The sequence below is a fragment of the Coregonus clupeaformis genome, chromosome 30 (genome assembly GCF_020615455.1).
Source record: "Coregonus clupeaformis isolate EN_2021a chromosome 30, ASM2061545v1, whole genome shotgun sequence".
NCBI lineage: Eukaryota > Metazoa > Chordata > Actinopteri > Salmoniformes > Salmonidae > Coregonus > Coregonus clupeaformis.
The window spans coordinates 24234376-24257570 of NC_059221.1; the positions used below are offsets into that span (position 1 = coordinate 24234376).

At 48.3% G+C, this 23195-nt stretch overlaps 1 pseudogene; it reads left to right on the forward strand.

The window, feature by feature from the left end:
* The first annotated feature begins 18758 nt into the window (after positions 1-18758).
* LOC121546573 lies at positions 18759-22437 on the forward strand (annotated as a pseudogene).
* Positions 22438-23195: the final 758 nt, after the last annotated feature.

Here is a 23195-nt window from a genome sequence, read left to right on the forward strand (position 1 = left end):
GGCATACATTCAAGTGGCATACATTCAAATAGGAATGTACAAGGCTGTATGTCAATGAAAGGGGGGATGACTGTAATGTTGGACGGTAGGCTTGTGAAAATAGATGGTGGAAAACTGTGCCCGTGGGAGTCTGTGCCTATCAGCACTTAAGGAACGTGTTAATTGTTTTACACAAATTCTAATTGAACGGTTCTTCTGTAGACTTCTGATCTCTGTGTGCATACAAGCCCCCAAAACAGAAAATATGTTTGTTTTTTTATCAACTGTTTTGGACATTTTCCCATGTGAAAGCAGGGTTTAAAGAGACAACATGTTGTAATGACATTAACTCTTTGAAGGGAGTATTTCTTCATGGTCCAATTGGTCCGGATGTGGTTAACAATCAGTGCCCATGTACAGTACACCTATGAACACTTTAAACAATGCCAACAGGGCATCCCCCCAGACAGAAAGGAATCTATTTCAATATCTAGGAGACCTGTTCCTGCTCCACTACTAATTAAGTCATACAGAAGCTACTAAATAAATCATGACTCAATCACAGAACATAATATTCAGCCATGAGTGCTCAAAGGTAATGCTACTGGTAATGCTACTGCGTATTAGATATCTTTCCATATAAAGGCAGTTGGGTTTGAATGTGTTAGCATTATTTAGGCCAGAGGGTGATAATCAGCTTTGTGGATAAGCCCATTCACCACCAAAAGAGGAGACATACATGTCATTGTCACACAAAAAAACACATTGTAAAGTGGTTATCCCACTGGCTATAAGGTGAATGCACCTATTTGTAAGTCGCTCTGGATAAGAGCGTCTGCTAAATGACGTAAATGTAAATGTAATTGTGTGCACAGGTCAGAGCACAGCTTCCCCAAATTGACCAGAATACAACTCCTGTTCCCAATATCCCACGTTCCGAGCTGAGAGATGCGCAGTCTGCAGTTAAAGAGGCAAGGGGCTGCTACTGTGAAGTCAACACAAAACTACTGTAGAAATAAAATGGAGGTCAACCATTAAATACATGTTGATTGATTATTCCATTGTAATAGATGATAAAGTCAAATTAACCTGCCGTTCCCATCAATACAGAGAAATGGCAGTCTTATTTGAACGCACAATTAGACAGGGTGAAGTACATTGATTAGATACAGGCCACTTCTATCAACTCTATTCTAGTTCAGTACTTCAGATGAGGGGATTTGAGAGAGCCATCGGGAGAGGTTGTGTTTTTCTCTAGCAGGAGGTAAGCTTCTCATATGGTGTTGAGTAAAGCTTAAACCATGTATTAGATCGTAGGTAGGTAGTTAGTAGGTATTGTAGTTATTGTAGGTTAGTATTGTTGTTATTGTAGGTTTCCGTAGGTAATTATTGTAGGTTAGTATCGAAGCACGAGGCTAGCTAGCTAGCGGGTAGCTACTGGTAACGTTTAGCAACGGTGGAGAGCTGTTTCCAATGTTAATGTGCTGCTAGCCAACGTTTAATTTTTGCTGCGTTATGCGTTATGAAAGGAACTAGACACGGACATGAATTATTTGTTTAGTGTGTTAACACACTCTTGGCAGTTTGTTGTAACCAAGTATTGGTGCTAAACTGTGTGTTAATGGATGCTAGCATGCTAGTTAGCTATGGCGTCATAGCTAGGCATCGTGGGTTGTTGTGGGTAGTTACTGTAGGTTGGCAGTGTCTTGGCCGTGCCGGCTGTAGCACGAAGTGAGCTAACTAGCCGTTTTTCGAACAGAGTCAGAGTCAACACAGTAGCCATTGTGTGCGGGTGTAGCACGAAGCTAGCTAGCTAGCCGTTCTCCAAACAAAGTCAACACAGTGGCCATTGCTAGCTACCCAACACGACCAGCTAACTGTACTGTAGTAGCTAAATACAATATACTTGTCCTAGCTAGCCAACGTTTAATCATTGCTGCGTCATGAAAGGAACTTGACACAGACACGAATGATCTGTTTAGGGTGTTAACTCACTATTGGTGGTTTGTTGTGACCAAGTGTTGGTGCTAAACTGTGTGTTACTGGATGCTAGCATGCTAGTTAGCTAGTTAACACACTATTGGTGGTTTGTTGTGACCAAGTGTTGGTGCTAAACTGTGTGTTATTGTTATTGGATGCTATCATGCTAGTTAGCTATGGTGTCATAGTTAGCTAGCTGAATAAAGTGGGTTGAGTCTATTCCTTCAAACATTGAACCGCTGTGGTTCACAACAATTCTGATTTCTAAAGGTGGAAGTTGGGAGAGTTTTTGTTCGGGTGGTTCAGTGAAACAATTTTAGTTTCTGAGGTAGAAGTTTTTGGTGAGGGAGGCCCTGCTCTCTCCTCTCCCAGATGCTTAGCTCATTTCATTCCGATCTCCTCTGCATTTTTGTAGCCATTTGCTACAGCCTGTCAACTATGCCTCTGCCTATCCCTGTTCTCTCCTCTCTGCACAGGCTACACAAACGCACCACACCGCGTGGCTGCTGCCTCTCTAACCTGGTGGTCCCTGCACGCACCCCACACCTGGAGTTCCAGGTCTCAGGCAGCCTCTGGAACTGCCGTTCTGCTGCCAACAAAGCTGACTTCATCCCAGCCTATGCCAACCTCCAGTCCCTCGACTTCCTGGCGCTGACGGAAACATGGATTACCACTGAAAACACTGCTACTCCTACTGCTCTCTCCTCGTCTGACCATGTGTTCTCGCATACCCCGAGAGCATCTGGTCAGAGGGGGTGGTGGTACAGGAATCCTCATCTCTCCCAAGTGGACATTCTCAATTGTTCCCCTAACCCATCTGTCTATCTCCTCATTTGAATTCCATGCTGTCACAGTCACTAGCCCATTTAAGCTTAATATCCTTGTCATCTATCGCCCTCCAGGTTCCCTTGGAGAGTTCATCAATGAGCTTGACGCCTTGATAAGTTCCTTTCCTGAGGATGGCTCACCCCTCACAGTTTTGGGGGATTTCAACCTCCCTATGTCCACATTTGACTCATTTCTCTCTGCCTCCTTCTTTCCACTCCTCTCCTCTTTTGACCTCACCCTCTCACCGTCCCCCCTACTCACAAGGCAGGCAATACGCTTGACCTCATCTTCACTAGATGCTGCTCCTCTACTAATCTCACTGCAACTCCCCTCCATGTCTCCGACCACTACTTTGTTTCCTTTTCTCTCTCGCTCTCCTCCCACACTACTCACTCTGCCCCTACACAGATGGTAATGCGCCGCCGCAACCTTCGCTCTCTCTCTCCCACTACTCTCTCCTCTTCCATCCTATCATCTCTTCCCTCTGCTCAATCCTTCTCCCTCCAATCTCCTGATTCTGCCTCCTCAACCCTCCTCTCCTCCCTTTCTGCATCCTTTGACTCTCTGTGTCCCCTATCCTCCCGGCCGGCTCGGTCCTCCCCTCCAGCTCCGTGGCTTGATGACTCATTGCGAGCTCACATAACAGAGCTCCGGGCAGCGGAGCGGAAATGGAAGGAAACTAAACTCCCTGCCGACCTGGCATCTTTTCACTCCCTCCTCTCTACATTTTCTTCATCTGTTTCTGCTGCTAAGGCCACCTTCTACCACTCTAAATTCCAAGCATCTGCCTCTAACCCTAGGAAGCTCTTTGCCACATTTTCCTCCCTCCTGAATCCTCCCCCCTCCTCTCTCTCTCTGTGGATGACTTCGTCAACCACTTTGAAAAGAAGGTTGACGACATCCGATCCTCGTTTGCTAAGTCTAATGACACTGCTGGTCCTGCTCACACTGCCCTACCCTATGCTTTGACTTCTTTCTCCCCTCTCTCTCCAGATAAAATCCTGCGACTTGTGACTGCAGGCCGCCCAACAACCTGCCCGCTTGACCCCATCCCCTCCTCTCTTCTCGAGACCATCTCCGGTGACCTTCTCCCCTACCTCACCTCGCTGATCAACTCATCCTTGACCGCTGGCCATGTCCCTTCCGTCTTCAAGAGAGCGAGAGTTGCTCCCCTTCTCAAAAAACCAACACTCGACCCCACTGATGTCAACAACTACAGACCAGTATCCCTTCTTTCTTTTCTTTCCAAAACTATTGAGCGTGCCGTCTTTAGCCAACTCTCTTGCTATCTCTCTCAGAATGACCTTCTTGATCCAAACCAATCAGGTTTCAGGACTGGTCATTCAACTGAGACTGCTCTTCTCTGTGTCACGGAGGCTCTCCGCACTGCTAAAGCTAACTCTCTCTCCTCTGCTCTTGTCCTTCTAGACCTGTCTGCTGCCTTTGATACCGTGAACCATCAGATCCTCCTCTCCACCCTCTCCGAGCTGGGCATCTCCGGCGCGGCTCACTCCTGGATTGCGTCCTACCTGACCGGTCGCTCCTACCAAGTGGCGTGGCGAGAAGCTGTCTCCGCACCACGTGCTCTCACCACTGGCGTCCCCCAGGGCTCAGTTCTAGGCCCTCTCCTTTTCTCCCTATACACCAAGTCACTTGGCTCTGCCATATCCTCACACGGCCTCTCCTATCATTGCTACGCTGACGATACACAACTAATCTTCTCCTTTCCCCCTTCTGATAACCAGGTGGCGAATCGCATCTCTGCATGTCTGGCAGACATATCAGTATGGATGACGGATCACCACCTCAAGCTGAACCCTGGCAAGACGGAGCTGCTCTTCCTCCCGGGGAAGGACTGCCCGTTCCATGATCTCGCCATCACGGTTGACAACTCCGTTGTGTCCTCCTCCCAGAGTGCGAAGAGCCTTGGCGTGACCCTGGACAACACCCTGTCGTTCTCCGCCAACATCAAGGCGGTGACCCGCTCCTGCAGGTTCATGCTCTACAACATTCGGAGAGTACGACCCTGCCTCACACAGGAAGCGGCACAGGTCCTAATCCAGGCACTTGTCATCTCCCGTCTGGATTACTGCAACTCGCTGTTGGCTGGCCTCCCTGCATGTGCCATTAAACCCCCTACAACTCATCCAGAATGCCGCAGCCCGTCTTGTGTTCAACCTTCCCCAAGTTCTCTCACGTCACCCCCCCTCCTCCGCACACTCCACTGGCTTCCAGTTGAAGCTCGCATCCGTTACAAGACCATGGTGCTTGCCTTTGGAGCAGCGAGGGAACGGCACCTCTGTACCTTCGGGCTCTGATCAGTCCCTACACCCAAACGAGGGCATTGCGTTCATCCACCTCTGGCCTGTTGGCTCCCCTTCCTCTGCGGAAGCATAGTTCCCGCTCAGCCCAGTCAAAACTGTTCGCTGCTCTGGCACCCCAATGGTGGAACAAGCTCCCTCACGACGCCAGGACAGCGGAGTCACTCACCACCTTCCGGAGACATTTGAAACCCCACCTCTTTAAGGAATACCTGGGATAGGATAAAGTAATCCTTCTACCCCCCCACACACAGCGGAGTCGCTCACCATTGTAAAGTGGTTATCCCACTGGCTATAGGGTGAATGCATCAATTTGTGAGTCGCTCTGGACTAGAGCGTCTGCTAAATGACGTAAATGTGCCCTTGAGCAAGGCACTTAACCCTAATTGCTCCTGTAAGTCGCTCTGGAAAAGAGCGTCTGCTAAATGACTTAAATGTAAATGTAAATGGGACTGGCTTTTGTTCTGTTTCACTAGCAAAGCAGTCTGGGAGATAACAAGCTGTTGTGAGATTTGATTTCCATAGTGATCGTTTTATAATAAGTTACCTGTCACATACTACCATGATCAACTTTTTTTCTGTTTTTTTGTGTGTTTCAGTTTTGACGTTTGCTGTGTGTGTGCCAGTTTTGACGTTTGCTGTGTGTGCCAGTTTTGACGTTTGCTGTGTGTGCCAGTTTTGACGTTTGCTGAGTGTGCCAGTTTTGACGTTTACTGAGTGTGTCAGTTTTGACTTTGACTTTGTCTTTCAGTCATTTTCAAAAACAGGGTGAATGTCTGGTAATACTAAACTGGTGAAAGATGCCAGGAAGTGGATTTTGTATTTCTGCTCATAGATTGCAGTTGCTCTAGTAGGCAATATGCAGCACATACTTATTTGCTTAGCTACAGTGCTGATACAGGGAACAGGCCATAGTGGGGCCTAGTACATTCACTTTCACACAGCAGTAACATGAAAAATCACTAATACTTAAAGCTTCTAATGAATCGTTTCCTTGTGCCAATGAAAACGCAACCTACAGTAATTGTATCTGGTCTGTTTTTGATTTATGAGCAGAAGCTTGAGTGCAGAGAACCCCTATTAGCTAGCCTCCCCTGGCTTTGCCCTGATGTTGATGCAATTTCTGAGTTTTAGTTTGACTTGTTTGCTAATGTTTTACAGCAAGTGAGCCTTTTCCAGCCTCAACAGACTCCCATCAGTCATCAGCTACAGCGATGCAGAGACCCAGATATTCAGAGAGGGCAGACTTTCCTGGTCCTAGTCTCCCACTGTGTCACTACTACTCCCACAACATCCCCAGCCCACAGAGGCAGCAATAACATGAGCTAATCAGTTTTTTTTCGCAACTAGGCTTGGGCTAGGCTGGTAGATGTCACAGGAAGGCCAAAAAGATCATCAAGGACAACAACCACCCGAGCCACTGCCTGTTCACCCCGCTATCATCCAGAAGGCGAGGTCAGTACAGGTGCATCAAAGCTGGGACCGAGAGACTGAAAAGCAGCTTCTATCTCAAGGCCATCTTAAATAGCCTTCACTAGCACATTAGAGGCTGCTGCCTATATACATAGATTATAAATCACTGGCCACTTTAATAAATGGAACACTAGTCACTTAAATAATGTTTATATATCTTGCATTACTCATCTCATATGTATATACTGTATTCTATACTATTCTACCGTATCTTAGTCTATGCCGCTCTGACATTGCTCGTCCATATATTTATTTATATATTCTTAATTCCATTAATTTACTTAGATTTGTGTTTATTGGGTATATGTTGTGAAATTGTTAGATATTACTGCACTGTCGGAGCTAGAAACACAAGCATTTCACTACGCCTGCAATAACATCTGCTAAACACGTGTATGTGACCAATAAAATTGAATGATTTGATTTATTTGATTTGATTTGAGAGATACCAATGCCTTTAGTCTCAAGGCTCCAGGGGCCGGCCTACTACGATTAGGCAGTGCCCACCCAGCCACTCTCCCTCGCTGATATGGGCACCCACAGCTGTCCTTCTATTTTGGAGCATGCTGTGACAGCGGCATGCCTCCCCCCACCCCACCGAATCGAATCGAATCAAATTGTATTTGTCACATGCTTCGTAAACAAGTGTAGACTCACAGTGAAATACTTACTTATGGGTCCTTTTCCAAAAATGTTAAAGATAAAAAATTTAAATAGAAAAAGTGACACAAGGAATAAATACACAGTGAATAACGAATAACAAGTAAAAAATATATAGAGGGTTACCACTACAGAGTCAATGTGCAGGTGTACGAGGTCATTCAGGTAGATATGTACATATAGTAGGGGTAAAGTGACTAAATCAAATCAAATCAAATGTTATTCGTCACATGCTTCCTAAACAACAGATGTGGACTAACAGTGAAATGTTTACTTACAGGCCCTTCCCAACCATTTTTATTTTTTACTTATTTAACCTTTATTTAACTAGGCAAGTCAGTTAAGAACACATTTTATTTACAATGACGGCCTACACCGGCCAAACCCGGACGACGCTGGGCCAATTGTGCGCCGCCCTATGGGACTCCCAATCACGGCCGGTTGTGATACAGCCTGGAATCGAACCAGGGGGTCTGTAGTGACGCCTCTAGCACTGAGAATGCAGAGAGAAAGAAAATAGAGAAATAATAGAAAAGTTAAACACGTAATAATAAAAGTAATAAAAAATACACAATGAGTAACGATAACTTGGCTATATACACGGGATACCAGTACTGAGTCGATGTGCAGGGGTACAAGGTCATTGAGGTAGATATGTCCATATACAGTCCCTTGCAAATATATTCATCCCCCTTGGTGTTTTTCCTATTTTGTTGCATTACAACCTGTAATTTAAATTGATTTTTATATTTCATGTCATGGACATACACAAAATAGTGAAATGAACAAAATTACTTGTTTCAAAAAATTCAAAAAAATGAATAACGGAAAAGTGGTGTGTGCATATGTATTCACCCCCTTTGCTGTGAAGCCCCTAAATAAGATCTGGTGCAACCAATTACCTTCAGAAGTCACATAATTAGTTAAATAAAGTCCACCTGTGTGCAATCTAAGTGTCACATGATCTCAGTATATACAGTGGGGAGAACAAGTATTTGATACACTGCAGATTTTGCAGGTTTTCCTACTTACAAAGCATGTAGAGGTCTGTAATTTCTATCATAGGTACACTTCAACTGTGAGAGACGGAACCTAAAACAAAAATCCAGAAAATCACATTGTATGATTTTTAAGTAAACAATTAGCATTTTATTGCATGACATAAGTATTTGATACATCAGAAAAGCAGAACTTAATATTTGGTACAGAAACCTTTGTTTGCAATTACAGAGATCATATGTTTCCTGTAGGTCTTGACCAGGTTTGCACACACTACAGCAGGGATTTTGGCCCACTCCTCCATACAGACCTTCTCCAGATCCTTCTGGTTTCGGGGCTGTCGCTGGGCAATATGGACTTTCAGCTCCCTCCAAAGATGTTCTATTGGGTTCAGGTCTGGAGACTGGCTAGGCCACTCCAGGACCTTGAGATGCTTCTTACGGAGCCACTCCTTAGTTGCCCTGGCTGTGTGTTTCAGGTCGTTGTCATGCTGGAAGACCCAGCCACGACCCATCTTCAATGCTCTTACTGATGGAAGGAGGTTGTTGGCCAAAATCTCACGATACATGGCCCCATCCATCCTCCCCTCAATACGGTGCAGTCGTCCTGTCCCCTTTGCAGAAAAGCATCCCCAAAGAATGATGTTTCCACCTCCATGCTTCACGGTTGGGATGGTGTTCTTGGGGTTGTACTCATCCTTCTTCTTCCTCCAAACACGGCGAGTGGAGTTTAGACCAAAAAGCTCTATTTTTGTCTTATCAGACCACATGACCTTCTCCCATTCCTCCTCTGGATCATCCAGATGGTCATTGGCAAACTTCAGACGGGCCTGGACATGCGCTGGCTTGAGCAGGGGGACCTTGCGTGCGCTGCAGGATTTTAATCCATGACGGCGTAGTGTATTACTAATGGTTTTCTTTGAGACTGTGGTCCCAGCTCTCTTCAGGTCATTGACCAGGTCCTGCCGTGTAGTTCTGGGCTGATCCCTCACCTTCCTCATGATGATTGATGCCCCACGAGGTGAGATTTTGCATGGAGCCCCAGACCGAGGGTGATTGACCGTCATCTTGAACTTCTTCCATTTTTTTATAATTGCGCCAACAGTTGTTGCCTTCTCACCAAGCTGCTTGCCTATTGTCCTGTAGCCCATCCCAGCCTTGTGCAGGTCTACAATTTTATCCCTGATGTCCTTACACAGCTCTCTGGTCTTGGCCATTGTGGAGAGGTTGGAGTCTGTTTGATTGAGTGTGTGGACAGGTGTCTTTTATACAGGTAATGAGTTCAAACAGGTGCAGTTAATACAGGTAATGAGTGGAGAACAGGAGGGCTTCTTAAAGAAAAACTAACAGGTCTGTGAGAGCCGGAATTCTTACTGGTTGGTAGGTGATCAAATACTTATGTCATGCAATAAAATGCAAATTAATTACTTAAAAATCATACAATGTGATTTTCTGGATTTTTGTTTTAGGTTCCGTCTCTCACAGTTGAAGTGTACCAATGATAAAAATTACAGACCTCTACATGCTTTGTAAGTAGGAAAACCTGCAAAATCGGCAGTGTATCAAATACTTGTTCTCCCCACTGTATACACCTGTTCTGAAAGGCCCCAGAGTCTGCAACACCACTAAGCAAGGGGCACCACCAAGCAAGCAGCACCACGAAGACCAAGGAGCTCTCCAAACAGGTCAGGGACAATGTTGTGGAGAAGTACAGATCAGGGTTGGGTTATAAAAAAAATATCTGAAAAGTTGAATATCACACGGAGCACCATTAAATCCATTATAAAAAAATGGAAAGAATATGGCACCACAACAAACCTGCCAAGAGAGGGCCGCCCATCAAAACTCACGGACAAGGCAAGGAGGGCATTCACCTGCGAATCTCTTTCAATAAAGAGTTCCATAAAGAACAGAAAATGTGTAATCTTATCTAAATCCTGCCGATGGCCACAGGGAGCATGCCTATAGACTGTGAGGATAAGAGACATGAAACAGAGTGGCTCTGTGTGGCTATCTATGGCAGTGTGCCTCCCTCCGATCTTTACATTTGAAATCTCTGTTAACAATAAACAGCATTCCAGTGGGGCTCCACATTTAAGCACCAGGGAATGCTGAGAGTGTTTGATAACATTTCCTCAGCTCCTACACAAGACCCCACAAGATAGACTAGCACCTGTCTATCAGGGCAGTTGTCGCATGTGCACACACACACACACACACACACACACACACACACACACACACACACACACACACTCATAAAATGCAGATGGACGCACACACACCAACACATGCACGTATACACACAACACATGCACACATACATTCAAAACTGTGACATGCACAGATGGATACACACTAAACCCCCCAAAAATGCTGGGAACAACACAGTTTTATTTTGTCATGTTTTGGGCATCAAGCCTAGGATGGGGTCATCAAGGGGCGGGCATGATAGGGTCACCAAGGGGCGGGCATGATAGGGTCACCAAGAGGTGATGTCACACCCTGGCCGTGAGAGGCCTGTTGTCTTTAGTTGGTTTGGTCAGGGCGTGAGTTTCTATGTTATATATTCTATGTTTACGTTCTAGTTAGTCTATTTCTATGTTTCAGTTCTAGGTTGTGTGTCTATGTTTGGCCGGGTGTGATTCCCAATCAGAGACAGCTGTCGCTCGTTGTCTCTGATTGGGGATCATACTTAAGTAGCCTGTTTGCCTACTTTAGTTGTGGGATCTTGTTCCGTGTTAGGCTTGTATGTGTATAGCTTGAGGACTTCACGTTACGTTGTTTCTTGTTTTGTTTATGTTTATTGAGTTGAATAAACATGTACGCTTTTCACGCTGCACCTTGGTCTGACCCGTCTCTCAACGTTCGTGACAGAAGATCCCACCAAACGAGGACCAAGCAGCGTGGCCAGGAGCAGACATCCTGGACATGGGAGGAGATCCTGGATGGTAAGGGATCTTGGACATGGGAGGAGATCCAGGCTGGGATGGATCGCCGTCCTTGGGAACAGACAGAAGATCCCACCACAAAAGGACCAAGCAGCGTGCCCAGAAGGAGCAAGCGCCTGGTACTCAACGGGAGGCTACGTTGGTAGATGTCCTCCTCGGTTGGGGGAAAAGCACAGAGGAGGAGGCCGTCCGTTACGGTAAGGCTATGAAGGAGGAAGCCTGGGTAGGATTGGATCAACGGCGATATCAACGATGCCAGCCGAAGAGGAAGCCCAAGAAGCAACCCCAAGAAAATGTTGAGGGGGGGCTCACGGGGTGGACGACGAGGCAGCAGGAGGCCGGGAAAGGGCTGACGAGAGAGGAGGAGGCCGCTATTTTAGAGGTCCTCCAAGACCTGCGGATCGAGAGAGAAGAGCCCCGACCACTGCACCCAGTGGGGTTCCAGTTGGAGTCCCTACGACCATGGGAACAGGAATGGGACCAGTTTTACACTGAGGAGTCGGAGGATGACGACGATGATGAGTTTCTGTTCCCTAACTCGTGGGGGCTCCCGGAGGAGTCCTCACTGGAGGAGGATTGGGCGCGGAGAGAGAAGGACTGGAACAGTCGTACATATCCAACGCCGGTTCCCAGCCCGGTACGTCCCGTGCCTGCTCCTCACACCAAGCCAGTGGTGCGTGTTCCCAGTACGGCACGGTCCGTGCCTGCTCCTCGCACCAAGCCAGTGGTGCGTGGTCCCAGTCCGGCACGGCCCGTTCCAGGACAGGAACACGCACCTAAAATGGAGTCAGCAGGTACAGTCGGTCCGTCCGGATCTTTGGAGGAACGTATCCAACGGCAGGCGAGCAGGATCCAGGCTCTCGGCAGCGCAATGGAGCGCGTGGTGAGTAGATTGGAGCGATGGGAGAGAGGTGGCGTTTCTACACCTCCTCCAACCACACAACTCACCCGATCTCCAGCGACGGTCCCCTGCAGGGAGCACTTTAGCATGTCGGTACCCAGTCTGGGGCTGGCAACCAGCCCAACTACAGGGTTGGAAACCACCTCTGCGTCGGTGCCCAGGGTGGGCACGACGTACAGCCCCGTTTTGGAGCAGGCGCTCCTAAACGTGTCGGTGCTCAGTCTGGGGTCAGCAACCAGTCCTACTACAGGGCTGCGGTTCCACTCCGGAGCCAGAGCAGTCCGCTCCACCGGTGCCTAGTCCAGCTCCGGTCAGCGGTTCCACTCCGGAGCCAAAGCAGTCCACTCCACCGGTGTCCAGTTCAGCTCCGGTCAGCGGCTCCACTCTGGAGTCAGAGCAGTCAGCTTCACCGGGGTCCAGTTCAGCTCCGGTCAGCGGCTCCACTTGGTGCGGCCGGAGTACGCACCTTTGGGGAGGGGTGTACTGTCACGCCCTGGCCGTGAGAGGCCTGTTGTCTTTAGTTGGTTTGGTCAGGGCCTGAGTTTCTATGTTATATATTCTATGTTTACGTTCTAGTTAGTCTATTTCTATGTTTCAGTTCTAGGTTGTGTGTCTATGTTTGGCCGGGTGTGATTCCCAATCAGAGACAGCTGTCGCTCGTTGTCTCTGATTGGGGAACATACTTAAGTAGCCTGTTTGCCTACTTTAGTTGTGGGATCTTGTTCCGTGTTAGGCTTGTATGTGTATAGCTTGAGGACTTCACGTTATGTTGTTTCTTGTTTTGTTTATGTTTATTGAGTTGAATAAACATGTACGCTTTTCACGCTGCACCTTGGTCTGACCCGTCTCTCAACGTTCATGACAGAAGATCCCACCAAACGAGGACCAAGCAGCGTGGCCAGGAGCAGACATCCTGGACATGGGAGGAGATCCTGGATGGTAAGGGATCTTGGACATGGGAGGAGATCCAGGCTGGGATGGATCGCCGTCCTTGGGAACAGACAGAAGATCCCACCACAAAAGGACCAAGCAGCGTGCCCAGAAGGAGCAAACGCCTGGTACTCAACGGGAGGCTACGTTGGTAGATGTCCTCCTCGGTTGGGGGAAAAGCACAGAGGAGGAGGCCGTCCGTTACGGTAAGGCTATGAAGGTAATGAATATTGATATCGCCGTTGATCCTCTCCTACCCGGGGGTAGGAGAGGATCAACGGCGATATCAACGATGCCAGCCAAAGAGGAAGCCCAAGAAGCAACCCCAAGAAAATGTTGAGGGGGGGCTCACGGGGTGGACGACGAGGCAGCAGGAGGCCGGGAAAGGGCTGACGAGAGAGGAGGAGGCTGCTATTTTGGAGGTCCTCCAAGACCTGCGGATTGAGAGAGAAGAGCCCCGACCACTGCACCCAGTGGGGTTCCAGTTGGAGTCCCTACGACCATGGGAACAGGAATGGGACCAGTTTTACACTGAGGAGTCGGAGGATGACGACGATGATGAGTTTCTGTTCCCTAACTCGTGGGGGCTCCCGGAGGAGTCCTCACTGGAGGAGGATTGGGCGCGGAGAGAGAAGGACTGGAAAAGTCGTACATATCCAACGGCAGTTCCCAGCCCGGTACGTCCCGTGCCTGCTCCTCGCACCAAGCCAGTGGTGCGTGTTCCCAGTCCGGCACGGTCCGTGCCTGCTCCTCGCACCAAGCCAGTGGTGCGTGGTCCCAGTCCGGCAAGGCCCGTTCCAGGACAGGAACACGCACCTAAAATGGAGTCAGCAGGTACAGTCGGTCCGTCCGGATCTTTGGAGGAACGTATCCAACGGCAGGCGAGCAGGATCCAGGCTCTCGGCAGCGCAATGGAGCGCGTGGTGAGTAGATTGGAGCGATGGGAGAGAGGTGGCGTTTCTACACCTCCTCCAACCACACAACTCACCCGATCTCCAGCGACGGTCCCCTGCAGGGAGCACTTTAGCATGTCGGTACCCAGTCTGGGGCCGGCAACCAGCCCAACTACAGGGTTGGAAACCACCTCTGCGTCGGTGCCCAGGGTGGGCACGACGTACAGCCCCGTTTTGGAGCACGCGCTCCTAAACGTGTCGGTGCTCAGTCTGGGGTCTGCAACCAGTCCTACTACAGGGCTGGAATTTTCCTCTGCGTCGGTGCCCAGGCTGGGCATGGCGTTTAGTCCTGCTATAGAAATGGGGATGGATACGGGTGCGGAAGTTTGCTCCACTCCGGAGCCAGAACAGTCCGCTCCACCTGTGCCTGATCCAGCTCCAGTCAGCTGCTCCACTCCGGAGCCAGAGCAGTCCGCTCCACCGGTGCCCAGTCCAGCTCTGGTCAGCAGCTCCACTCCGGAGCCAAAGCAGTCCGCTCCACCGGTGCCCAGTCCAGCTCCGGTCAGCGGTTCTCCTCCGGAGCCAGGGCAGTCCGCTCCACCGGTGTCAAGTTCAGCTCCGGTCAGCGGCTCCACTCCGGAGCCAGAGCAGTCCGCTCCACCGCTGCCTAGTCCAGCTCCGGTCAGCATTCTCCTCCGGAGCCAGGGCAGTCCGCTCCACCGGGGTCCAGTTCAGCTCCGGTCAGCGGCTCCAATCCGGAGCCAGAGCAGTCCGCTCCACCGGTGCCTAGTCCAGCTCCGGTCAGCGGTTCCACTCCGGAGCCAGAGCAGTCCGCTCCACCGGTGCCAAGTCCAGCTCCGGTCAGCGGATCCATTCCGGAGTCAGAGCATTCTGCTCCACCGGGGTCCAGTCCAGCTCCGGTCAGCAGATCCACTCCGGAGCCAGATTAGTCCAGTTCGGTACGGCCAGTACCTGCTCCCCGCACCAAACCAGTGGTGCGCGTATCCAGTCCGGTACGGCCCGTGCCAGCTCCTCGCACCAAACCAGTGGTGCCTGTCAACAGCCCGGTACGCCTCGTACCTGCTCCCCGCACCAAGACAGTGGTGCGTGTTCCCAGTCCAGTACGGCCCGTCCCTGCTCCTTGCACCAAACCAGTGGTGCATGTCGCCAGCCCGGTACGCCCCGTACCAGCTCCCCGCACCAGGCCAGTGGTGCATGTTCCCAGTCCGGCACGGCCCGTGCCTGTTCCCCGCACCAAACCAGTGGTGCGTGTGTCCAGTCCGGTACGGCCCGTACCTGCTCCTCGCACCAAACCAGTGGTGTGTGTCGCCAGCCCGGTACTCCCCGTACCTGCTCCCCGCACCAGGCCAGTGGTGCGTGTTCCCAGTCCGGCCCGGCCCGTTCCTGCTCCTCGCACAAGACCTGTGGTGCGTGTCTCCAGTCCGACCCGGCCCGTTCCTGCTCCTCGCACCAGACCAGTGGTGCGTGTCTCCAGTCCGGTACGGCCCGTTCCTGCTCCTTGCACCAGACCTGTGGTGCGTGTCTCCAGTCCGACCCGGCCCGTTCCTGCTCCTCGCACCAGACCAGTGGTGCGTGTCTCCAGTCCGGTACGGCCCGTTCCTGCTCCTCGCACCAGACCTGTGGTGCGTGTCCCCAGTCCGGCCCGGCCCGTTCCTGCTCCTCGCACCAGACCAGTGGTGCGTGTCCCCAGTCAGTCCGGCCCTGCCCGTGCCTGCTCATCAAACCAGACCAGTGGTGCGTGTCCCCAGTCCGGCCCGGCCTGTTCCTGCTCCTCACACCAGACCAGTGGTGCATATCCCCAGTCCGGCCCGGCCCGTTCGACCAGTGCCTGGCCCAGCACCGGTCAGCTGCTTCACTCCGGAGCCAGAACATTCCGCTCCCACAGGGTCCAGCCCAGCTCCGGTCAGCTGCTCCACTCCGGAGCCAGAGCATTCCGCTCCACCTGGGTCCAGTCCAGCTCTGGTCAGCGGCTCCACTCCGGAGCCAGAGTATTCCGCTCCACCGGGGTCCAGTCCAGCTCCGGTCAGCGGCTCCACTCCGGAGCCAGAGCAGTCCGCTCCCACGGGGTCCAGCCCAGCTCCGGTCAGCTGCTCCACTCCGGAGCCAGAGCATTCCGCTCCACCTGGGTCCAGTCCAGCTCTGGTCAGCGGCTCCACTCCGGAGCCAGAGTATTCCGCTCCACCGGGGTCCAGTCCAGCTCCGGTCAGCGGCTCCACTCCGGAGCCAGAGCAGTCCGCAGTCCACACCAGTCCAGCTCCGGTCAGCGGCTCCACTCCGGAGCCAAAGCAGTCCGCTCCACCGGGGTCTAGTCCAGCTCCGGTCAGCGGTTCTCCTCCGGAGCCAGGGCAGTCAGCTCCACCGGTGCCTGATCCAGCTCCGGTCAGCGGCTCCACTCTGGAGTCAGAGCAGTCCGCTTCACCGGGGTCCAGTTCAGCTGTCGCTCGTTGTCTCTGATTGGGGATCATACTTAAGTAGCCTGTTTGCCTACTTTAGTTGTGGGATCTTGTTCCGTGTTCGGCTTGTACAGTGGGGAAAAAAAGTATTTAGTCAGCCACCAATTGTGCAAGTTCTCCCGCTTAAAAAGATGAGAGAGGCCTGTAATTTTCATCATAGGTACACATCAACTATGACAGACAAAATGAGAAAAAAAAATCCAGAAAATCACATTGTAGGATTTTTAATGAATTTATTTGCAAATTATGGTGGAAAATAAGTATTTGGTCAATAACAAAAGTTTCTCAATACTTTGTTATATACCCTTTGTTAGCAATGACACAGGTCAAACGTTTTCTGTAAGTCTTCACAAGGTTTTCACACACTGTTGCTGGTATTTTGGCCCATTCCTCCATGCAGATCTCCTCTAGAGCAGTGATGTTTTGGGGCTGTCGCTGGGCAACACAGACTTTCAACTCCCTCCAAAGATTTTCTATGGGGTTAAGATCTGGAGACTGGCTAGGCCACTCCAGGACCTTGAAATGCTTCTTCCGAAGCCACTCCTTCGTTGCCCGGGCGGTGTGTTTGGGATCATTGTCATGCTGAAAGACCCAGCCACGTTTCATCTTCAATGCCCTTGCTGATGGAAGGAGGTTTTCACTCAAAATCTCACGATACATGGCCCCATTAATTATTTCCTTTACACGGATCAGTCGTCCTGGTCCCTTTGCAGAAAAAACAGCCCCAAAGCATGATGTTTCCACCCCCATGCTTCACAGTAGGTATGGTGTTCTTTGGATGCAACTCAGCATTCTTTGTCCTCCAAACACGACGAGTTGAGTTTTTACCAAAAAGTTATATTTTGACCATATGACATTCTCCCAATCCTCTTCTGGATCATCCAAATGCACTCTAGGAAACTTCAAACGGGCCTGGACATGTACTGGCTTAAGCAGGGGGACACGTCTTGCACTGCAGGATTTGAGTCCCTGGCGGCGTAGTGTGTTACTGATGGTAGGCTTTGTTATTTTGGTCCCAGCTCTCTGCAGGTCATTCACTAGGTCCCCCCGTGTGGTTCTGGGATTTTTGCTCACCGTTCTTGTGATCATTTTGACCCCACGGGGTGAGATCTTGCGTGGAGCCCCAGATCGAGGGAGATTATCAGTGGTCTTGTATGTCTTCCATTTCCTAATAATTGCTCCCACAGTTGATTTCTTCAAACCAAGCTGCTTACCTATTGCAGATTCAGTCTTCCCAGCCTGGTGCAGGTCTACAATTTTGTTTCTGGTGTCCGTTGACAGCTCTTTGGTCTTGGCCATAGTGGAGTTTGGAGTGTGACTGTTTGAGGTTGTGGACAGGTGTCTTTTATACTGATAACAAGTTGAAACAGGTGCCATTAATACAGGTAACGAGTGGAGGACAGAGGAGCCTCTTAAAGAAGAAGTTACAGGTCTGTGAGAGCCAGAAATCTTGCTTGTTTGTAGGTGACCAAATACTTATTTTCCACCATAATTTGAAAATAAATTCATTAAAAATCCTACAATGTGATTTTCTGGATTTTTTTTCCTCAATTTGTCTGTCATAGTTGACGTGTACCTATGATGAAAATTACAGGCCTCTCTCATCTTTTTAAGTGGGAGAACTTGCACAATTGGTGGCTGACTAAATACTTATTTTCCCCACTGTATGTGTATAGCCTGAGGACTTCACGTTACGTTGTTTCTTGTTTTGTTTATGTTTATTGAGTTAAATAAACATGTACGCTTTTCACGCTGCATCTTGGTCTGACCCGTCTCTCAACGTTCGTGACAGGCGGGCATTAGAATATGATGGGGTCACCAAGAGGCGGGCATTGGAAACATGATGGGGTCACCAAGAGGCTGGCATTGGAAACATGATGAGGTCACCAAGAGGCGGGCATTGGAAACATGATGGAGTCACCAAGAGGCTGGCATTGGAAACATGATGGGTTCACCAAGAGGTGGGCAATTAAAATGATGGGGTCACCAAGAGGTGGTCATTGGAAACATGATGGGGTCACCAAGAGGCGGGCATTGGAAACATGATGGGGTCACCAAGATGCGGGTATTGGAAACATGATGGGGTCACGAAGAGGTGGGCATTGGAAACATGATGGGGTCACCAAGAGGTGGGCATTGGAAACATGATGGGGTCACCAAGAGGCGGGAAACATGATGGGGTCACCAAGAGGTGGGCATTGGAAATATAATGGGGTCATCAAGAGGCTGGCATTGGAAACATGATGGGGTCACCAAGAGGTGGGCATTGGAAACATGATGTGGTCACCAAGAGGTGGGCATTGGAAACATGATGAGGTCACCAAGAGGCGGGCATTAGAAACATGATGGTGTCACCAAGAGGCGGGAAACATGATGGGGTCACCAAGAGGTGGGCATTGGAAACATGATGAAAGTACAAACTAATATAGCCAGATGTCAAAGACTTCATCATAGTTTAGCATCATGATGGTGTGGTAGACATGGTGTGGTAGACATGTGCACATGGAAGTGGTTGCAAAAAAACTGATCTGAAACATTGCATCATTCTGTTTCCTTTCTTCTTGTCCTTTGCTGTCCCGGATGCGGAAAAGCCTTGCAAGAGGTTGTGTGAGCTGTACCTGGGTCATTTGGCTGTTGTTATGATGGGCATGACAGCACCGTTGCAAAAGAATCCTGACAAGTGTTCCCTAGTCTTGGTAAAAACACTTGAGCTGCCATTTGCTCCAGCTCCCCTGTCACTGAACAGCCTGCAGTGCTACATAGCTTCCACTCAACAGTACATAGTCTGGTCAGACGCTTAGCAGCTTGTTGGCGAAAAGCTAACTCATCAGCTACAAAACTGTGAATTAATTTCCCACACATGTCCCTCTATTTCTCATAACAATGATTAGGAAGCATGTAATTGGCCACATATTTCCATATACAGTGCATTCGTAAAGTATTCAGACCCGTTCCCCTTTTCCACATTTTGTTATGTTACAGCCTTATTCTAAAGTGGATTAAATTATTTTTTTCCCTCATCAATCTACACACAATACCCCATAATGACAAAGTGAAAACAGGTTTTTAGAAATAGTTGCACATTTATTACAAATAAAAAACTGAAATACCTTATTTACATAAGTATTCAGACCCTTTGCTATGAGACTCGGAATTGAGCTTAGGTGCATCCTGTTTCCATTGACCATCCTTGAGACGTTTCTACAACTTGATTGGAGTCCACCTGTGGTAAATTCAATTGATTGGACATGATTTGGAAAGGCACACACCTGTCTATATAAGGTCCCACAGTTGACAGTGCATGTCAGAGCAAAAACCAAGCCATGACCCTGTCTATGTCTGCATCAATAGACACATCCTGAAGGTGGCTGGTCGGTTGGAGGATAGCAACGTTATATTAGACAACAACCCTCCTGCAGGTCTGGCAAAGGGCTTAGCTAAAGCCTGGGACCTCTATGGCTCAGAGAGGTGGGTGTCAATTTAGATAGTATATGCATGAGGGTTTAGGTGTGTAAATGCATGAGGGTTTAGGTGTGTAAATGCATGAGGGTTTAGGTGTGTAAATGCATGAGGATTTAGGTGTGTAAATGCATGAGGGTTTAGATGTGTAAATGCAGGAGGGTTTAGATGTGTAAGTGCAGGAGGGTTTAGGTGTGTAAATTCATGAGTGTTTGTTTAGGTGTGTAAATGCATGAGGATTTAGGTGTGTAAATGCATGATTTGGGATCTGTCAGTTTGTACAATAAATAAGATACAGATAGTTTCAGATTCATAACACTATGAAAAGTATTAACTTTGCTGGTTGTCTTTGTCGGTAACAGAACACAAGATATATACAGTACGACTAGTGGGGTTTTAGTAGGGGTCATTCGCTGTCATTTAAGGGCGGTAGTCTTGTATCTTGTTGAAGAGGACCAAAGAAACATCTTCAACCATTATATGTGGAGAATGAGCTATGGAAGAGGTAAGGCCTAGGTGCTTGGTCAAACACATAATTATCAGTTGTGACACACCATTAGATTTTTATCCTGTTGATGATGCTTGATGATAGTGCCACCTACTGCCGCTTTCGTAGCCATGGGAGACCAATGTATTTGGCTACCATTGGTATATCAAAATGGCGCAACATAAAATGATTTCTGATTGTGTTCAGAAATATTCCTGTAACACAAGGACAGTTTGAAGATGTTTGTAAGAGTGGATTCGTTGATCAGGATAAGAGACTGTTAGTGTAAGTATTTTTAAAAAGTTTATCTAGGTTATTTGCGTGCACAAAATAAATGTTTTGATTTTGCAATATCTGTTACTGATATGAAGGACATTCTGTTGAAAATAATCTTGATGCCTTTTTGGGTTTAAGCATTTTTTGCCTTACTTTCAATGTAATACCATTCTCATTGTTGGTTTCATTAATTATTTTTGCAGAGATGGATGGGAGGTTACTATTGTATATTTCCACAATGGATACATGTCACAGAACTACACAGAAAAGGTTTGAACACAATCATCTTCATTTTTTTCTATGTATTCTCAGAGTCCTGGGGTTGTAAAAGCTGTCAATGTGCAAAACTGATGCAATCATTTCTTATCAGGACATTGTGTATGATTTTGTGTAGAAATGGGAGGCTTGCCCCATGATGGAGCGCTCTCTGGCTGTGAAGTGTCCAGACATCAGCACACACCTGGCCGGCACCAAGAAGGTCCAACAGGAACTGGCCAGACCTGGTGTTCTGGAGAGGTTCTTTCCTGGTGAACCTGACGTTGTGGACCAAATCCGGGCCACCTTTGCTGGACTGTATACATTAGATATGGTAAGAACCAGAAAACCAGAGGGGTACACTACAAAGCAAGCTAGATCTCCTCAGGGTTTTCTAAAGCTAACCGGCTTCAGTTAGCTTCACATTCCAGCTCAGGCGTCATCCGTACTACAACGGTGGATATTGCTTGCCACCTGCCGCTAACTCTAGCAGGCTTGTAACTGAGCATGCATGTCGCACGTGGCTAGTCAAACACCGAACTCTCCATTGAGGCAATGCCACGGCTCAGACACTTCATTAAGGATAAATGAAGTTAGCCCTGAGTTAGCCTGCCCTGATCTGAAGGATTAGTTTCTATAGAAATGTACCTGGCTAAAAGTTGAGCCACTTGCGTGGTACCTGTTATCCTGAGTTGAACTCAGAGTTGACCAAAGTTACCTTGCAAACTTAGTAGTATAGGGCTCTGGCTCATTGACACTCGACAATGTTTACACATTACCTCTTTCTTTACAATGCCTTTAAAAGCAGTTTGCTTTTCTGCTTCAACTTTCTTATTCAATGTTACAAACAGGGACCAGAAGGTGACAAGACTATGGTTATGGCTTTGGCAAACCAGACCAGTTTGTCCTGAAGCCACAGAGGGAAAGCGGGGGTAAGAGGACCTCAGCTCTTAACTTCACATCTCTCTGACCTCTGAACTTGTCATGCTCTGGCCTGTCTGCTGATGTGTAGAATTCCTATCCTGTAGGCAACAACATCTCTGGAGCCGAGATCTGTCAGGTACTGGAGGCAGTGAAGCAGAGCACTGAGAGGATGGCCTATATCCCGATGGACGAGGTTCAGCCCAGCCCTGTACACAACTACCTCCTGAGGCAGAGGATGCCACTCAAACTCAGCACCTGTCTAAGCGAGCTGGGCCTATTTGGGGCCCACGTCAGGTACAGTCACAGACCCATCTGTATACATTCCTTTCTTGACAACTTCACAGAAATAGTATCTCTAAATTGAGTTGAAATGAAGTATACACTAGTCTGAGGTAGTATAAATTTTTCTGTTAAGTGAAGTTGTGGTGATCACAATGTACTCATGCAGATTAATGAAGATGACCTTTGTCTCCTATCTGAATGGTTGTGTGTGTCCTCGTTTTATGATTTCTGCATCCACACAGGCAGGGGCAAGACATGGTGCTGAATGAATGTGCTGGACATCTACTGAGGACCAAGAGTGATGAACACTCTGATGGAGGCGTGGCTGCTGGAGTGGCAGTGCTAGACAACCCACTCCTCGTCTGACTTACACTGCCCTCTGTCACATTACTAGTGGAACTGTAATAAGAAAAGTTAAACACACAAGTGTCCTTCTTTGACCACTGAGAAAACTGCTGCTCTCCTATTGTTGATTTTTTCTTTGATAGTTTTACTTGTTTTTTTACTGTAGAATCAAATGTGTGCTCTTATAGCTTATTTAGATCAGGAGCCTGATGGAGGGAGGAAAGCTGTGTACGGACACTGAAGTCTTATTGCCCCAGTACATTTGTATCACTGCTCGGTAGACTTAAACAGCGACAAGAAATTAATGTACAGAACTATGATTATTTTCAGATCAAACGGTGACATCACCATGCGGTAAATTAGTTAATAGACCAATAAGAAAACGTTCCAAACCTCTCTGCCAATAACGGCTCATTTTCTGTTTTCCCCTCCCCACACAGACCACTCCCAGACAGTCCTAAAAAAATTATTGCTTGAGAAATTGCCCTTCGTTATTTTTGTTCATTTTGGACCATTTTAGTTGAAAACAATCAAAGTAAGGTACTTAATTGTTACCTAGACATTATTTGATATTGAGATAAAAATGTCTGCATTGGACCTTTAAGAGAATATCTTCACTTTTGGTGAGAAGGGTTGATTTTCATGTGTTGCCTATAAGCTAACGTAAATTTTTGTTTTTTAAATCTCTAAAGATGTTTTTTCATAGAACATATTTTTTAAAGGTGCAATCTGTGATCGGTAAATCTATTTTTAGACTGTAAAATTAAACATGATATACA